We start from the raw sequence: 18,835 nt of genomic DNA, 5'->3' as shown, positions 1-18,835 counted from the left end.
TAGATTTTAGACTAGAAGGATCAGGAGCTACGTACGAAGAAGATTCTACTGGTAAAGGTGCTATGGCGCAATCATGCGGCAGAAGAAGTTTCATGGGAATTAGAAGAATAGATGCACCATAGGTACCCATATCTATTCAGTGTAGCTTAGAGTTGAGCCAGTCAGAATAAAAGTGAATAATAATGTTGTATTTTTATTTGTATAGTGTAACGTAAGATAGATAGAGTTTTTAGTTTTGGGATGTGAATGACTTTGAGAGAATTTTGAATAGTTGTAATCTCCCAGAACCCTCTTTGTAACCATGATGTTCTTCCGCCATAAGTAAGGATAATTAATAAATTGGGATGTTTCTCTTTAAGAATGAAAAAATGATAAATAGCAAATTTCGAGGACGAAATTTTTTATAAGGAGGGAAGAAAGAATATAATGCCCCAAAAATAATTATCATGGGAGGATGTAGTGGATCCTAAAAAATAAAAAAATAAAAAATAAAAAAATAAATAAAAAATAAAAATAAAATAAAAAAATAAAAAAAATAAAAAATAAATCAATTTAATTAAATAAATAATTTAAATTATAATTATTAATTAAATAATCTAATCTAATATAATATTATAATATATAATATATTATATATGTATATATATATATATATATATATATATATATATATGTTAAAACCTCCTGAAGGATCTTGAGCCCCCCCTTTCTTTTCCATTTTCTTTCTGCGCACAGGAGGCCTCTCCTTGTGCGCAGCCTCTCCTGCGGTCTCTCTCTCTCTCTCTCTCTCTCTCTCTCTCTCTCTCTCTCTCTCTCTCTCTCTTTATTCTCTCTCGATTTTCGCCCGATCGAAAATCAGAAAATATCGTTGGACTCCATTTTCTGCCACCGTCATATCTACCGAAGCGGATTGGTCATAGGAGCGCCATAGGCATATCTCCTGGGGTAAGCTAAATTCCCACTCTTACCTCAATTTCTTGTAAACCTTAACCCTAGTTGACGATCGAACACTACCACGAGAATTTAGGGATAATTCTCTACAAGTCTAACGGAGCGGATTTCTTGTGGGGTCGTCGTAGGCATAACCCCAAAATTGGGATAAGGGGATTATTAAGGGGCTAATTATTATTTAATTAATTTAGATTTAGAAATGTTAGAATATTGGGCATTTTGAGGTTGAATTTGGGTTATTCAATTTAGGGCTCGGGTAAGCGTCGCGAGTGTAATTTTGGGACCCTACAGGCATAATTTAGGAAACTAGGTAAGGGTGTTAAATATTAGTTTAAATTTTAATTTGGAGTATAAGGAGCCTAGGGAAGGTTATATGGGTATTATTTTGGGAAATGAGTTAATTAATCTGGGGAAAACCCGAATTGTAGGATTTGAGTTTCGGGCACCAAGGGCATAGGATTTAGGTTTTAACGAGACTCTCAGTAAATCAGGTAAGGGGAATAAATTACAGTAGTATTTTGATATTATTGATTAAATATGTTGATTAAGGTGTAATCCCAAGAGGGGGGGGGGGTGAATTGGGTATTTTAAAAAATTCTTTAAAACATATTTACCAATCAATCCATATTTCTATGTTTAACTAATTATTGACTGGAATTTGATGTTGATTTGAATTACTAAATCAATGAATTCCTTTTTACCCAATTAAGTGCATGTAATGTTATTCAATATACACAAGCAAGCTAGAAATTGAAATACGATGTGGAAAATAAAAGGATAAGTGAAGAGAGAATGCAACCGCGATTTTACGAGGTTCAGCCAACCCGACCTACGTCCTCGCCTTGAGCAACCCACTCAATAATTCTATTATAATTCTTGATCCTTAAATTGGGACGGAGCTTCCCTTACAATCCGCTGCTTACAAGAGATACAGTTCTCTCATATTCCACTGCTTACAAAAGATACAACTTCCTCCTAATCCGCTGCTTACAAGAGGTACAACTTCCTCCACACACCCGATTCACAACCCGAACCGTGTTTACAATTTAGGCTCAAATCTACAAACACTCAATGTTGCTTCTAACAAAAGCTGGTGAGTACAATTCAAATTCCTAATATATTAACATATGATGTAACTTGAAACTCAGAATGTATGGAAACGATACAATCGTTTTATGAATGATTATGCTTCAACACACAATACTCTTTTTATCAAATCTCCTAAATAAAGATATATTTAAGCACTTTGGAGAATTTTAGGGTTCTAGTTCACTTGGTAAAAATGCACAAATATATCTAATGTGAACTTGTTAAAAGCTTTAGCCATAATATTTTATCAATCTATATCAAAAAGCTTTCTTTCAAATATTTAATCACAATTCGATCTTTGTAATATGCAAGTGTATATATATATACGATATGTATTCCAAAGATCAAAAACTAATGTAATCTATTTTAGAAAATATCCTTCAACAATATATATATTTATGAACTTAAAGGATATCTAATCAAGTGGATTTGTAATATTAAAAATATCAAGTCTTTGAATGGAAAAACTCACTTGAACCAAAAGTATTTAATCAACAACTAGAGCTCTTCTCAAGTGGTAAATTTCTCAAAAATGATTTACTATATGCACACTCAAGATCAACTTCTTAACAAATATTCCAAAGTAGATTTTGCAATGATAAGCTCTATGAAATATATATATATATATATACTCTTGAATCAAAAAACTAGTCAACCAATAGCTAAAAACTTTCTCAAGTAATGATCTTGTCAAAAGCAATCTTTATATGTATATGCACACTTAAGATCAATTTTTCTAATGATATTCAATAACAAGTGACGAAATGAGAAACCCTTGAAAATATTAACTTGATTGATCAAACCAGATGAGTAAACGAGTTCCCTTCGAGATTCTGAGTTGATATGCCCAAGCTCGATGAGTAGAAGTTGAAGTGTAGGCAATCGTATAGCAATAAGAGCAAGTTTCTCAATATTCTTTCAATAATATGTATTCTTCTCTTTACGTTGATCTTCTCTTTTGTCTTAGCTCACACTAGGGTTTAGATGATGTATATATAGGTGCTTTACCCTTAGAATTGATCTCAACCGTTGGATCAAAGAGATAGCTTGCGAGTCCTTTTAATAAAAATCTGATTTTTAAGTTTTCCTGCAAGTTCAAGCTATTAAAGTTGAGTTCAGGCTCCTAAAGTGCCAATTTAGACGCCTGAAGTTGACTTCAGGCTACCGGAGTGCCTCGGCCAGGTTTTGTTTTTCACCCTTAAATCTTCAGGCTACTGAACTTAATCTTCAGGCTCCTAAAGAAATTCTTCAGGAGACTGAAGTTGAGTTCAGGCTACCGAAGTGCCCTTTTTCTCAAATTTTCCTTTCTAACTTAAAAATCTACTTTGCTTTCTTTCTTGGCTCTTTTATAAAAACATTTTCCAAGGTTTTAATAATATTTCTAAGTCAATGAATGTCCCCAAATGATGTTCATGAAATGCATGAGTCCTAAAAACATTCTAAGGTATATGTTGATCCTCAAATTAAATACAAAAATATAAATACATGAGGTCTAAGTACTAATTCCCAAGATGTTCTTGAACTTTTTCGCTTGCATCTTGATTCTCGTACTCTTTGAGTTCCATGGATCTTGCTAAGATATGTATGCTTTACTTGATCATGACTCGTTATCCTTCTGTGCATGCTTAATATAGATCCTGTTCACAAACTCAATGCAAATATCAAATACTAAGTGATTTGTCATTATCAAAGTCGGATTGGACTCATAGAGTCAACAAAATAGATACGTGGAAAATAAAGCTATAGTATTTTTCCTTGTGAAATTAATATATTATAAATATTAGATGCAAACTGTGTGGCATATGACGCATATGGAAAAATGTGAAATAAAATGATGGGTAATTTTTGAGAAAATAATGAAATGAGAATTATTGATATGTTAGTGGAAAATAAAGAAATGTGGTATTTATATGTGAATAGAAATGATTTCTATGAAAATGAGATTGCGTAAATTACTGATATGGGTATTTTGAGAAATGTTGAAATACATGAAACACGATATATACTATTACGAGGTGATGAAATGTGTACATAAAATGATGAGAATATTTTTATTGAAATGAATTGAGATATACTGATATGAGATTAATGGTGTATATTGATATGAAAATATTGAAACGTGAAAATGAAAACATGAATTTTGAAGCGTATATACTGGAATGTGAATATGGGAAATGTGAAATGCAATATGGAAGTTGAATGTGATGATTGAAATGAGAATACTGATTGTGAATACTAGGGAAATGTGAACATTGCAAAGTGCGAAAGCTACAATGGGATCATTGAAATATGTTGATGAAATGCTAATACCGCATAATGATTGCGGGTATGTGGTAATGATAACCCTGATGGATGGTTATGGAGAACCCTAATGATGGGTTGTGATATTGAGCATGGTATCGTTGCTAGTGGTGTAGTGCAACCACATGAACTCTTGGAGCGTGTGGCATGACAGTTGACTGAGCTGTTGAGTAGAGTTGTTGTGCCCCCTAAGTTTGGATCAGGGCTATAGACCGGCCAGTCGTACTACAGACGCGATATATGTGATATGATATTTTGATCTAATCGGGTCGGCCAACCGTGGTTAGATCCAACCTTCGGGTCGCATAACCTTGACCATGGGGGGAAGCATGGTGTGGAAAGAAAGATTCTCAGGGTAGCCATGAGTTATAGATGCGATTTTTGTACTAGATACCAAGGATACTCATGAGCTAGATAGTGAAATGGAAATGGAAAGTAAAAGAATGATAAAAATGTGCTAAAATGAGAAATGAAAGAAAAAACAGAAGATGAGAAATATAGAATGATAAAATTGAGAAATGGATCCGTGTGAGTTAATAATATAAATAATTGAGGTGAAGTGAAACTCTCCGCCTGAGGGCTTACTGAGTGAGGTGAGTGTCCTAATAGGTATCAGATGTAACCATTCCTAGCTGCACAACGTGTTAGGGTAGAGGGAAACTACCTGTATGGGCGGGTAATCTTCCCTATTCTCAGGAACTTTACGGGTAAATATGTGTTGGAAATGAATGAACTAAGGTTTAAAGCTTATGAAAGCTTATGCTGTATATCTATACAATTATAAGAATATGTATATCAGTGTATTTTATCAGATGAAATGATGATTTGAAAAGTAAAGTGTGATATAACTTAACTCATATGGCCACACACTATAAATAATATATTCCTTCTTACTGAGATGTGTCTCACCCAAATTATGAAAATTTTTCAGGGAACAGAGATAAGTTAGGTGATAGAGCTCCAAGACCATAAGGAGCTGAGACCCTGATACACAGGGTGAGTTCTTGGACTAGGGAGGTGTAATTCCCCTAGGGTTGTGTTGTTTTTGGGTATGTGATGGTAATTTATATATATGTATGTTGATACTCTGGGTATTGTATTCTGATTGTTATGTATATACCGTCTTCCACTGTTAGGTTGTATAAATGAAATGACTATTTACCCGATACCCAATGTGGGTCGGGTCATATGGGTGGTAACTGGGTTGTTGGCTTGGCCGATTTGTGAATATTGTTGATGATGTGTGAATATTTATTATTTTTTATAAAAAAAATTGATACGAAAATCGGGGCATCACAAAATACATACCATGACACACACCTAGTCCATTTAAGATAAGCTTTCTATTTGAACATACTTTTAGCTGTAATAGATAGTTCCTGTTCTTTGTAAAACTGTACACATGTATACCTATAACTGTGAAAGCTTCCCTGGATGGATAACTGTAATCATGAATTAACCCCGCATGATCGGGTTGTGCTGCCTGTGGGTTGGACTTAAACCGTGGTTGGCCTACTAGGTTAAGTCAAATTGTAATATGTCTGTAGTACGATTGGCCAGCTCAGCCTGGTCCATACTTCCAGGGAGCTACTCTACTCTTCATTGAGGCACAATCAACTATCAACACCACACTTTATCTGAGATGTGTGGTTGCACTATCTATATCGTGTTAGCTACGGTGCTGTGCTTTGTAACTGCTTTGGTCCATCAGGGTTCTGATACTGTATAATACTATTACTGTGTATTACTGTTTTACCATGATTATGTATAAACTGTATGCCATGATTCTATAATAACTGTATGTCATGATTCTGTAATAACTGTATAACATCATGGTTCTATAAAAGCTGTATATAATCATAGTTCTGTAAAAAGCTGTATATAATCATGGTTCTATAAAAAGTTATATATAATCATGGTTCTGTAAAAAGTTGTATATAATCATGGTTCTATAAAAAGCTGTATAAAATTTAGAATTAAAATTCTATACTAAAACTCGTATTTTTCATGCCACATATTTTAGGGTAAAACTCAAAATACTATATTTGTATGAGAAAACTGAATTTTACTACTGTATGGGGAAAATCATATTCTCTGTTGTATAATAATAATATATCATCTATAAGGTATTTCTGAAACCCAATTTTTGAACTCTCACAAATATATAACACATGAAAAATTATAATCCATACTCTAAATTTTATATTCTATAATATCCAGAAAATCATAGGCTAAAATCTCATCAACACATGTTATACTTTAATTAATAACATTTCTTAAATTTACTGACTTAACTTATTCCCCTTACCTGATTATTGAGAGGCCTGCTAAAAATCTCTATACTCACACCTACGACGTCTCTATTTTATCAATGAAACTCCAAACAATTAAATATTTATCACCCTTAGCTCATTCCTTGAGGACACGCCCGCAGGAACTCTAAACCCGTGCTTGCGACATTCACACCAAAACCTTGTATTCCACAAATCCCAATTTATCAATTCAACCCCAGAATTATGTTCATATGCACATTCCTAGACCTATACACCTATTAAACCAGTTAAATTGCTAATCAACATCATAAACAACTTTGTTACCTCATATTTGGGGTGGTGCCTGGGATCCTCCAAACAAAATTTTGCTCTAGTCAAATTGATGAGAATCTCCTCTAGGCCTTAAATACGACGTTTGATCGTCAATTGAGTGAGTTTAGAGTGAGAAAATGAGGAGAGAGGGAGAGTTTTCACAGCTTAGAGAGAGAAGGGAGTTTTGAATTTTTACAAGAAAAAATGACATGCAGCCCTTATATAGTATTCTGTCCCTGGCAAAAACTATCGACAATTTTCTTGGGCTCTCAAAAAAACCGTTGACAGTTTGATCTTTAACCAAACCGATTTTCACTGTTTTACCCTTAACCTGGTTGCAGTAAAAGTATAACCGTCAACGATTTTCTTGGGCTCTCCCAAAATCGTTGACAGTTTGGTCCTCACCAAACCATTTTCCTCTTTTTTCCTATTTTTCTTATCATTTCCATTTTCTGGGTCTCTACAAGAACCTTAGAGAATCAAGCCTATATAAAAATTCAAATGATATATCCAATCTAATCACTTAACATATATATCATAATGATTGGTTAAAACATGAAAATATTGGCTATAGCATTCTAACCTTTGAACCCAAAAAGGAATGAAGAATTGCATATGCTTGAATGGTACATATGTCTCCACTTAATTCATATCATTCCTTCGATATGTTTAAAGTAAAGGTTAAGGGCGTAACTAGCTAAAACTTCTTGAACCTTATATTTCTGAGATGAAAAACTTAAATCATCAACTCTTAAATAAAATCTCAGAAGCATGCTTGAGTAAAATCCACTTCCAAATGGACAAATATGTCTTTATTTGTTAAATGATTCCTAATGCTTAATTCATGCATAAATATGAAAATCTAAAGTTAAGCATATTTTGTCCATTGCACAAGCTTGAGCTTTAGAGAATTAGTCTTATTCTATATATCATTCAACCCTAAACTCATCTTAGAGCTTTATGCTTGATCATATCCAAAGAGCTTGGTCAAAGAAAAATTTATATACTCCTAAATGCTCTTTGCCTAAGCAGTAAAGGACATATTCACTAGCATGAAAATATTTTGAAATTTGTCCACTTATGAATACTCTTCTGAACTCAATTATATTGAATTATTATTTAAAGAGTACTCATCCATACTCCATTCATAAGCTCTCAAATATAAATCAAATCAATTAGAGCTTCATTTCCGAAAAATAATGATGAGTAGGGTGCATAACTGAGGGGGAGCATATTTCTTTATAATTTTTATAGCTCTAAAAATTAAATGCTCTCACAATCTTATTTTATGCTTATATTTCATTGTGAGATCTGCACTGAACACCTAGTATCCATTACTTGCTAAATGCCTAAATTCTTTGGATGCATGGTTTATATTTTGACATGAAGTGTTATTGAGCTAGACTGAACTGCATGCTTGAACTGAATGCCATCTGCATGGCTGATGCAAAATTGTGAATTGCGTGTTGGTAGTTGATGTAGTTTGTTGCATGTTTGGACTGAATGCCAACTGCATGGCTGATGTAGAATCTTTGTGAAATGCATGCTGTTAAAAACAACTAAGTATTTGGTGCATGTGTAATGCCCCGACCCGCCACGTGGGCTCGGAGTGCTAGAAAACATAACATAACAAAGAATACTCTTTGATACCATAAATAAGAGGGTCTGAACCTGAAAGGTTCACAGTTGCCCTATTCATAAACAACAAACAATAAAACAACAAAAAAGTTTGATTTCACAATACCATACCAGAGTTCTAAGTCATTACTATTACATAAATACTTCCAATGTTTCTATTACAATCCCAAAAGATAACCTGACTATAGTCTAGTACTTACACGAGTGCTTACAAAAAGGACTCTCAATACGCTTCAGAACCCTCTAAAACGTTAGGTCCAGTTTCCTACAGTACCTGAAACAAGATTTGTATATTGGGGTGAGACACTTCTTAGTAAGGTAGATCATATTACATCAGTGTGTGACTGCATAAGTTTATTCCAACAGAAAACAATAGTAGGTTTAACTGAATTGAATTACGTAGTTAAAACATTCTCAATCCTATAATATAGAATATATATATATATATATATATATAAACTACCCCAACCTCGGGAACTCTCGCTTGTAATGAGCTACACTATCTTTTATAGGAATTATATATATATATATATATATATATATATATATATATACATGTAATGACCTGCTTACTTATCATATAATTAAATACATATCACAAAGTCAACCTGAACCCGTGGGAAACGGGGACACATATGACATTCATAGCGGAAATCTAAGCAGCAGTAAATGTAAATCACATTCTCATAACCATAAAATACATAATACCAGAGTGAACTACATTCCAAAATACTGTGTTTATATATAATCTCCAAAAATATAAAAGTATATATATACCTTCGAACCCACAACACAAATCTCCTGTTCCTAGATCAAAACTTATCCTCCTAGCGGGGTAGTATCACACTATCTCAATGGCGGCCTTGATCTGCTGGTCTTTTTGGGTTTCTTGAAAATGATTTAATGTTGGGGGTGAGACACCTCTCGGTAAGGGAAAATAAACTAAATACAGTTGTGTGACAACATGAACATTTAATACTTATATAATACATTACATTTTGCATACTAGAAAACATTAATCATTTAATAACTGCATAAACATATACTTTCATATTTCTAATAAATCGTACTGTTATGAACTGCCTGGTATAGCTAATAATACTGAAAATTTACCTAGGATGTATAGCTAGCTAATGTCATGTATTACCCCCCATGACGGGTTGTGCAGCTCGAAGGCGGGACTCAACAATGACTGGCCCACCACTACCGAGTAAAAAATGTTTGTAAGTACGATAGGCCCGCCACACCCTGGTTCGAATTGCCAGGTGGACGTCTACAACTCTACACTGAAAGCACATCGACTATCCATCTCCCACCCCCTCTACTAGCAGGGGCGGTTAGCACAAGTCTGAAACATAATAATCTGATTTGTATAGTTACGTTACCGTGCTCTTGTAACTGAACTGAACTATCATCCGGATTCTGATAACATATAATACATGATAATATACGTGTCTAACATAAGTAGATTGATAGCATTTTCTGAAATAACATACACACATACATACATACATACATACATACATACATACATACGACCTTGCGCCGATTTCTTTCCTATCTGCGACTTTGCGCCGAAATCATACATAATACATGACCTTGCACCGACTATCAATCATGGCCTTGCTCCGAACATTTCATACTTATCATTCTGATTAAATTATTCATTTATTATGTATTGTGAAATCATAATGTATTACATTATTTTATAATCTCTGAAAACATTCCTTATTCGTAAAATTGTCATAACATAATACTTTCCAAGTAAAATAATATTCACGCCACACAATGCTGAATAAAATCATACATTTTATTCTAAAATCATATTTTTCGGCATTTCATAATACATATACATTTCAACATAGTAGCAGTATTTCCCAAATATGCAATTTTACCAATCTACTCATATATATATATATAATACATGCTTCCTAAAAGTTAATTTGCTGATAAATAATAATTATTTGCGTGAAAAATGACTGCTTTAGTTTATTCTCTTACCTGATTACTGAAAAGAAACCCCCCTAAAATTCACAGGTCTTGCCTCCGTAGGGTTCCCGATCAATACCTTGAAAACAACAACTCCCAAAACTAAACTTCAGTATTTCCATGAATAACATTTCCTATAACTATGGGAAGACCAAATTCTAAATAAATAGCCTTACCTTGATTCAGGAATGAATTTTAAACTATCCTCACCGACGATCCACTCTGGAAAATATGCAGAGAACTTCCCTAGGAGTGTCGTGGTGGCTTTAGATCGTCGAACCGGTGTAAATACGGCCCCAAAACTTAGAGAGAAGGGAGGGGAAACAAAGGGAGGAGAGAGAGAGGGTTTGGTGCATCGATTTTCAGCAAAAAATGAAGTTTTGGCTATTTATAAACTGGCCTTCGTCGATGAGCCACGTCACCTCATCGATGAAGTCAAGAAGGCAATTCGTCGACGAATTCTCCCCCTCGTCGACGAAATTCAGAATTGGCAAAACATCTTCTCGGTATCTTTTCGTCGACGAAGCACACCCTCTGCTGCTGACCCCTTTTATATTTCAATTTTCCTCTCTCTTTATTATTTAAATACCATTATTATTATTATTTTGGGTCATTACATTCTCCTATCCTTATCAAATTTCATCCTTGAAATTTACTATTCATATAACCCATCATCCCTTAAAGACAAAACGGTCTACTTATTTTATTACTTACCCTCACTTGTGGCGGAAGAATATCGTGGTTACATTTCAAGTTCTGAAAGATTACATATATAAAATAAAATTCTCTCAAAACTAAAAGACTATTCATAACTAAACTTTTACATGTACCTGCAAAATAAATACTACATATTACTTACATTTTTCTAGTTATATCTAAACTTCTTGGTACAATTGTGGGTATTTCTTTCTGATATTTTCCTCGAGCTCCCAAGAAGCCTCTTCTACTGCATGATTCCTCCATAGAACCTTTACTAGAGGAATCTTCTTATTATGTAGTTCCTGTTCTCTTCTATCCAGAATCTGCACTGGTACCTCCTCATAGACTAGCAAATCATTGAGATCTAATTTACCATAACTAATTATATGAGAAGGGTCTGAGACGTATTTCCTCAAAATGGAAATGTGGAATACGTCATGCATCCTGGATAACGCAGGTGGTAAAGCTATCCTATAGGCAACTAGCCCCACTTTCTCTAGAATCTTAAACCGACCGATATACCTAGGGCTAAGTTTACCCTTCCTTCCAAACCTCATAACCCCTTTTAACGAAGCTATCTTAAAAAATACATGATCGCCAATATCAAATTCCAAATTCCTGTGGAGATTATCGGCATAACTCTTCTGTCGGCTTTGAGCTGCACAGATTCTCTCTCTGATGAGCCGAACCTTATCATATGCTTGCTGTACTAGTTCTGGTCCCACAACTCGCCGCTCACCCATCTCGTACCAATATAACGGAGAACGACATTTCCTACCGTACGATGCCTCAAATGGTGCCATGCTAATACTGGCCTGATAACTGTTGTTATACACAAACTCTACCAGCGGCATGAACTGAGTCCAACTACCCCCAAAGTCTAGCATGCATGCTCGAAGCATATTTTCTAATATCTGTATCGTCCTCTCAGTCTACTCGTCTGACTAAGGATGGAATGTCATGCTAAAAGACAAATAAGACCCTAGAGCTTCCTACAAACTCCTTCAGAAACGTGGCGTGAAACGCAGGTCTCGATCTAACACTATAGAAACAAGAACTCCATGAGAACGGTCTATCTCTTGAATGTAAATCTCTGCCAAATGATTAAAGGAGTAGCTGATCTTGATAGGAAGGAAATGGGCGGTCTTAGTCAACCAATCTACAATCACCCAAATTGCATTCTGGCCATGCGACGCCGATGGCAGCCTTGAAACAAAGTCCATGGATATATGATCCCACTTCTACTCTAGGATAAATAGTGGTTGTAACTGACCCGCTGACCTCTGGTGCGTAGCTTTTATTTACTGGCACATCAGACACTGTGCTACATACTCGGCAATCTCCTTCTTCATACTACTCCACCAGTAAAACTCTCACAGATCCCTGTACATTTTCGTACTGCTGGGATGAAGTGTATACAAAGATTTGTGAGCCTCCTCTAAAATGGTCTTCTTGATGTCAGGATCGGTAGGAACACATAACCTGGAATTGAACCACAAAGCTCCATCATTTGACAAAAAAAATTCATCCCACTGACCATTCTGCACTCTGACTAATACCTCTGCCAATTCTGGGTCTTCCTTCAGAGCAGCTTTAATTCTTTCCTACAGGGTAGGCTGTACCACTAAACCAGTGATACAAACTGGAGGATCACTCTTTACCAACTCTATGCTGAGTCTCTTCAGATCCATCATGATCGGATATTGGATCTCCATAGCTACCAATACTGGTCTCGCTGACTTTTGCTCAACGCATCAGCTACCACATTTGCTTTTCCTGGGTGATAACTGATGGTACAATAAAAATTTTTAATAAACTCCAACCACATTCTCTGTCTCATATTCAATTCCTTATGAGTGAAGAAATACTTCAAACTCTTATGGTCGGAGAAAATTTCACACCGCTTACCGTACAGATAATGCCTCCAAATCTTCAATGCATGTATCACTGTAACTAATTCAAGATCATGAGTAGGGTAGATTCTTTCATATTCCTTCAACTACTTGGAAGCATACGCTACCACTCTACCATGCTGCACCAGTACACAACCAAGTCCTTTCAAGGACACATCACTGTAAATAGTATAACCCTCTCCCCCAAATGGGATGATTAACACTGGTGTTGTGACAAGTCTCTTGTTCAATTCTTGAAAAATCTTGTCACAGCTGTCATCCCACTCAAATTTGACGTTCTTTCTAGTCAGTTATATGAGAGGCCCTGATAATGCTGAGAATCCCTAAAAAAAATGACTTTAATATCCAACTAACCCCAAGAAACTCCTAATCTCTTCGACGTTCCTCGGTCTAGCCCAATTTACTACCGCATCAATTTTATTGGAATCCACAAAAATTCCATCCCCTAAGATAACATGCCCTAAAAAAACAACCTTCTCGAGCCATAATTCGTATTTACTGAACTTGGCGCACAACTTCTTCTCCCTAAGTGTCTGTAAAATTTGTCTCAAATGCATCTCATGCTCCTCGAGTAGACTAGTACATCATCAATAAAAACAACAACAAACAGGTTTAAAAATTGGATGGAAGATCCTATTCATTAAATCCATAAATATTGCAGCAGCATTCGTCAGACCAAACAGCATAACAAAGAACTTGTAATGTCCATACCTGGTCCTGAAGGCCGTCTTCGATACATCTTCTGCACTTACTTTTACCTGATGATAGTCTGATCTGAGGTCAATCTTAGAATACATCTGTGTACCCTAGAGTTGGTCAAATAAATCATCTATACAGGGTAGAGGATACTTGTTCTTGATGGTCACTTTATTAATCTCCCTATAATCTATGCACACCCTCATAGACTCGTCTTTCTTCTTCACAAATAATACTGGAGCTCCCCACGAAGATACACTAGGTCATATAAAACCCTTATCAAGTAAAACCTGCAATTGATCTTTTAATTCTACCAACTTTGCTGGCGCCATTCAATACGGTGTTTTAGAAATCGGCACTGTACGTGGAAGCAGATCAATAGGAAAATCTATCTCATGATCAAGTGGCAAACCCAGTAATTCATCTAGAAACACATCTATAAATTCTTTCACTACTGGCATACTAGTAAGCTTCAATTTGTTCCCTGACATTTCCTTCACAAAAGCTACAAATCCCTGACAGCCATTCTGAAGTAGTTTCCTCACCTGAATAGCCTAAACTAATTGAGGTAGAGATTGCACTCGTGACTCTATAAATCTGAATTCTAGTCTTCCTGGAGGTTTGAATATCGCTTCTCTCGCACGGCAGTCTATAATGGCAGAATTAGCTGCTAGCCAATCCATCACGAAAATGATATCAAACCCATGCATATACAGTTCCACCAAATCAGCAGATAAAGTTCTCCCCTGAACATAAACTGGATAGCCATGGAGTACCCTACCACACCTCACCGCTGACTCGCTCGGTGAAGCCACTAACAATTCAACATCCAACAATTGTGTTTCAGCCCCACACGATTTAACACACCCCAAAGATACAAACGAGTGTGTGGCCCCCGAGTCAAATAGTGCAATAACTTTAAATAAAAACATATTAACCGTACCTGTCACCATGTCACCAATTGTCTCAGCATCACCTGACGTCAGAGCAAAAACCCTAGCTGGAGCCATGTTCCTCTGTTGGCCTCCACGCTGCCCCTGATAGTCTCCTCGAGCAGGTCTAGGAGTGGGAGCAGAACCAATCTGGGCTTGACAATCTCTCATCACATGTCCTGACTCCCCACACTAGTAGCAAATACCTCGCCCGGCACGACACTCCCCCTGGTGTCTCTTCCCACAAGTCGGGTAAGTTGGAAATGGCTGCATACCCTGGAAACCACGATTCCTAGTCTCCTGCCTCTGGTCTCTGTAGTAGCCACCTCTTTTCCACAAACTGCAACCAACCCCCTGCTAAGAACCAGAAGGTGTGGATCTCTTCTTCTGTTTCTGCTCCTCCGCCTTCAACAGCTCTCCATTCTCTGCTATAGTGGCCCTATCCACCAACTCAGCAAAATCTTGCAACTTCAGTATCGACACCTTCTTATATATTTCTCTTCTCAGTCCTCTTTCAAACTGTCGTGCCTTTTTCACCCCATCTGGAATAATGTACGAGGCGAAGTAAGATAGTTCAATGAACTTCGCCGCGTATTGCTGCACCGTCTGCTGTCCCTACTTCAGATTCAGAAACTCCTTAATCTTAGCTTTTTTGGACGAGGCTGGAAAATACCTGTCAAAGAATATCTCCTTAAATCGCTCCCATATTATCTCCATAGGTACTATCCTCTGCTACTCTAAGAGTTTCACTGCTGTCCACCATCTCTCGGCCTCTCCAGTCAATCTATAGGTAGCAAAAAGCACCCTCAGCTCATCCGTACACTACAACACTGCAAATACTTTTTCAATCTCCTATACCCAGTTTTCAGTGACTGTAGGATTAGTTCTTCTTGAGAAAGCCGGAGGATTCATCTTAATGAATTTATCGATCAAGCTACTGTGGCCTGCCGACAGACCTCCCTGTTCTCTAGAACTCTTGGCGATTTCAGCCATGACTTGTTGTGCCACGCTGCGCAATACGGCATCTGAATCACCACCTGCTGCTCCTGAGGGTCCAGCTCCCTCATTTCCACTGGCATGGGCACTACTGCCACCAGGGTCCATCCTGAAAAACAAATAACTTAACTTAGAACCCCTTCACTATACATATCATCCAACCAATATAATATATTCCTAATTAATTCATCTCTCATGATCGTAATTCAAGGTTCAATCTTGAAACCTAGATACCCAACCCAACGATAGTTTAACATGGCTTTCCTGAAATCGTCACCCTAGGAAAAGCACACAAACCACTACGGAAGTCTGGCATCTAGACTACAAAGCCAGACCTCATATTCCTTTATCATATACTCTGGTATTATTACTATTGCATTCTAGAGTCTATAGAACCTAGCATCCTAGGCTCTGATACCAAACTGTAACGACCTGCTTACTTATCACATAATTAAATACATATCACAAAGTCAACCCGAACCCATGGGTAATGGGGACACATCTGACATTCACAGCGGGAAACCTAAGTAGCAGTAAATGTAAATCATATTCTCATAACCATAAAATACATAGTACCAGAGTGAACTACATTCCAAAATACTGTGCTTATATACAATCTCCAAAAATACAAAAGTATATACATATTTTCGAACCCACAACACAAATCTCTTGTTCCTAGATCAAAACTTACCCTCCTAGAGGGGTAGTATCACACTATCTCAATGGCAGCCTCGATCCGCCGGTCTTTCTAGGTTTCCCAAAAATGATTTAATGTTGGGGGTAAGACACCTCTCAGTAAGGGAAAATAAACTAAATGCAGTTGTGTGACAAAATGAACATTTAATACTTATATAAGTATACAGTACATTTTGCATACTAGAAAACATTAATCATTTAATAACTGCATAAACATATACTTTCATATTTCTAATAAATCGAACTGTTCATGATTTGTCTGGTATAGCTAATAATGCTGAAAATTTACTCAAAATGTATAGCTCGCTAATGTCATGCATTACCCCCCTAGGACGGGTTGTGCAGCCCGAAGGTGGGACTCAACAATGGCTGGCCGACCACTCCCGAGTCAAAAATATCTTTAAGTACGATGGGCCGACCACACCCTGGTCTAGACTGTCAGGTGGACGTCTACAACTCTACACTAAAAGACACATCGACTATCCATCTCCCACCCCCTCTACTAGTAGGGGCGGTTAGCACAAGTCTGAAACATAATAATATGATCTGTATAGCTACGGTACCGTACTCTTGTAACTGAATTGAACTATCATCTGAGTTCTAATAACATATAATACATGATAATATACATGTCTAACATAAGTAGAATGATAGCATTTTCTAAAATAACATACATACATACATATATACATACATACATACGGCCTTGCATCGATTTCTTTCTTATCTGCGTCCTTGTGCCGAACATTCATAAATACGATCTTGCGCCAAAATCATACATAATACATGGACTTGTGCCAACTATCAATCATGGCCTTGCACCGAACATTTCATACTTTTCATTATGATTAAATAATTCATTTATCATGTATTGTGAAATGATAATGTACTGCATTATTTCATAATCTCTAAAAACATATCTTATTCGTAAAATTGTCATAACATAATACTTTCCATGTAAAATAATATTCATGCCACACAATACTGAATAAAACCATACATTTTATTCTAAAATCATGTTTTGCAGCATTTCATAATATATATACATTTCAACATAGTAGTAGTATTTTCCCAAATATACAATTTTACTAATCTACTTATATATATATATATATATATATATATATATATAAAATACATGCTTCCTAAAAATTAATTTACTGATAAATAATAATTATTTGCATGGAAAATGACTATTTTAGTTTATTCCCTTACCTGATTACTGAAAATAACCCCCTCTAAAATTCACTGGTTTTGCCCCCGCAGGGTTCTCCGATCAATACCCTGAAAACAACAACTCTCAGAACTAAACTTCAGTATTTTTTTGTGAATAACATTTCCTATAACTATGGGAAGACCAAATTCTAAATAAATCGCCTTACCTTGATTCAGGGATGAATTTCAAACTATCCCAACGACGATCCACTCTGGTAGATATGCAGAGAACTTCCCTAAGAGTGTCGTGGTGGCTTCAGATTGTCGAATCGACGTAAATCTAGCCCAGAAACTTAGAGAGAAGGGAGGGGAAATGAAAGGAGGAGAGAGAGAGAGGGTTTGGTGTGTCGACTTTCAGCCAAAAAAAAAATGAAATTTGGGCTATTTATACACTAACATTCGTTGATGAGCCACGTCACCTCGTCGACGAGGTCAAGAAGGCAATTCATCGACAAATTCTCCCCCTCGTCGACGAAATTCAGAATTTCCAAAACATCCTCTCAGTATCTTCTCATCGACGAAGTGCTCCCTCGTTGATGAGCCCAATATGCCACATCATCGACGAACGCTTCTACTGCCGATCGCTTTTATATTTCCATTTTTCTCTCTCTTTATTATTTAAATACCATTATTTTTTTTTCGGGTAATTACAGTACAAGCCTATACACTGTAAAATCCCTCGACTTGGTACTCAAAGCTGTAACTCCACCAATTTTATTTTTTAATGATGTATATGCATATCGAACTCATCCCTGCCTAGGAACACCACATAAATACCATTTACTCCCCCATGGTACAGGTTGTGTGGTCCATAGACCCGATCTTGCTCTGGAGGCCCACCAGTCTAATCACTTTAATGTTACAAGTACTCCTTGGTCATATCCCACCATGGATCAAACACTAGAGCCAATGATCAATCACTTTAATGTATATGCACTATATCACCCACTAGCAACGGTACCGTGCTTCCATAGTAACCAGTTCCTTAGGTGGTTCATATATCATATATACAATTGATAATGAAACTAGATTAACCTGTTTCCATTCCATAAAGCATTTAAGAAATTATAGTATTTTTCACAAACTCATTCATTCATCAGCATTAATAGCATACACGACCCTCGGTCTTAAACCA

Source organism: Malania oleifera, chromosome 5 (genome assembly GCF_029873635.1).
Source record: "Malania oleifera isolate guangnan ecotype guangnan chromosome 5, ASM2987363v1, whole genome shotgun sequence".
Taxonomy (NCBI): Eukaryota; Viridiplantae; Streptophyta; class Magnoliopsida; order Santalales; family Ximeniaceae; genus Malania; species Malania oleifera.
Note: the sequence above shows the minus strand (reverse complement) of the source record.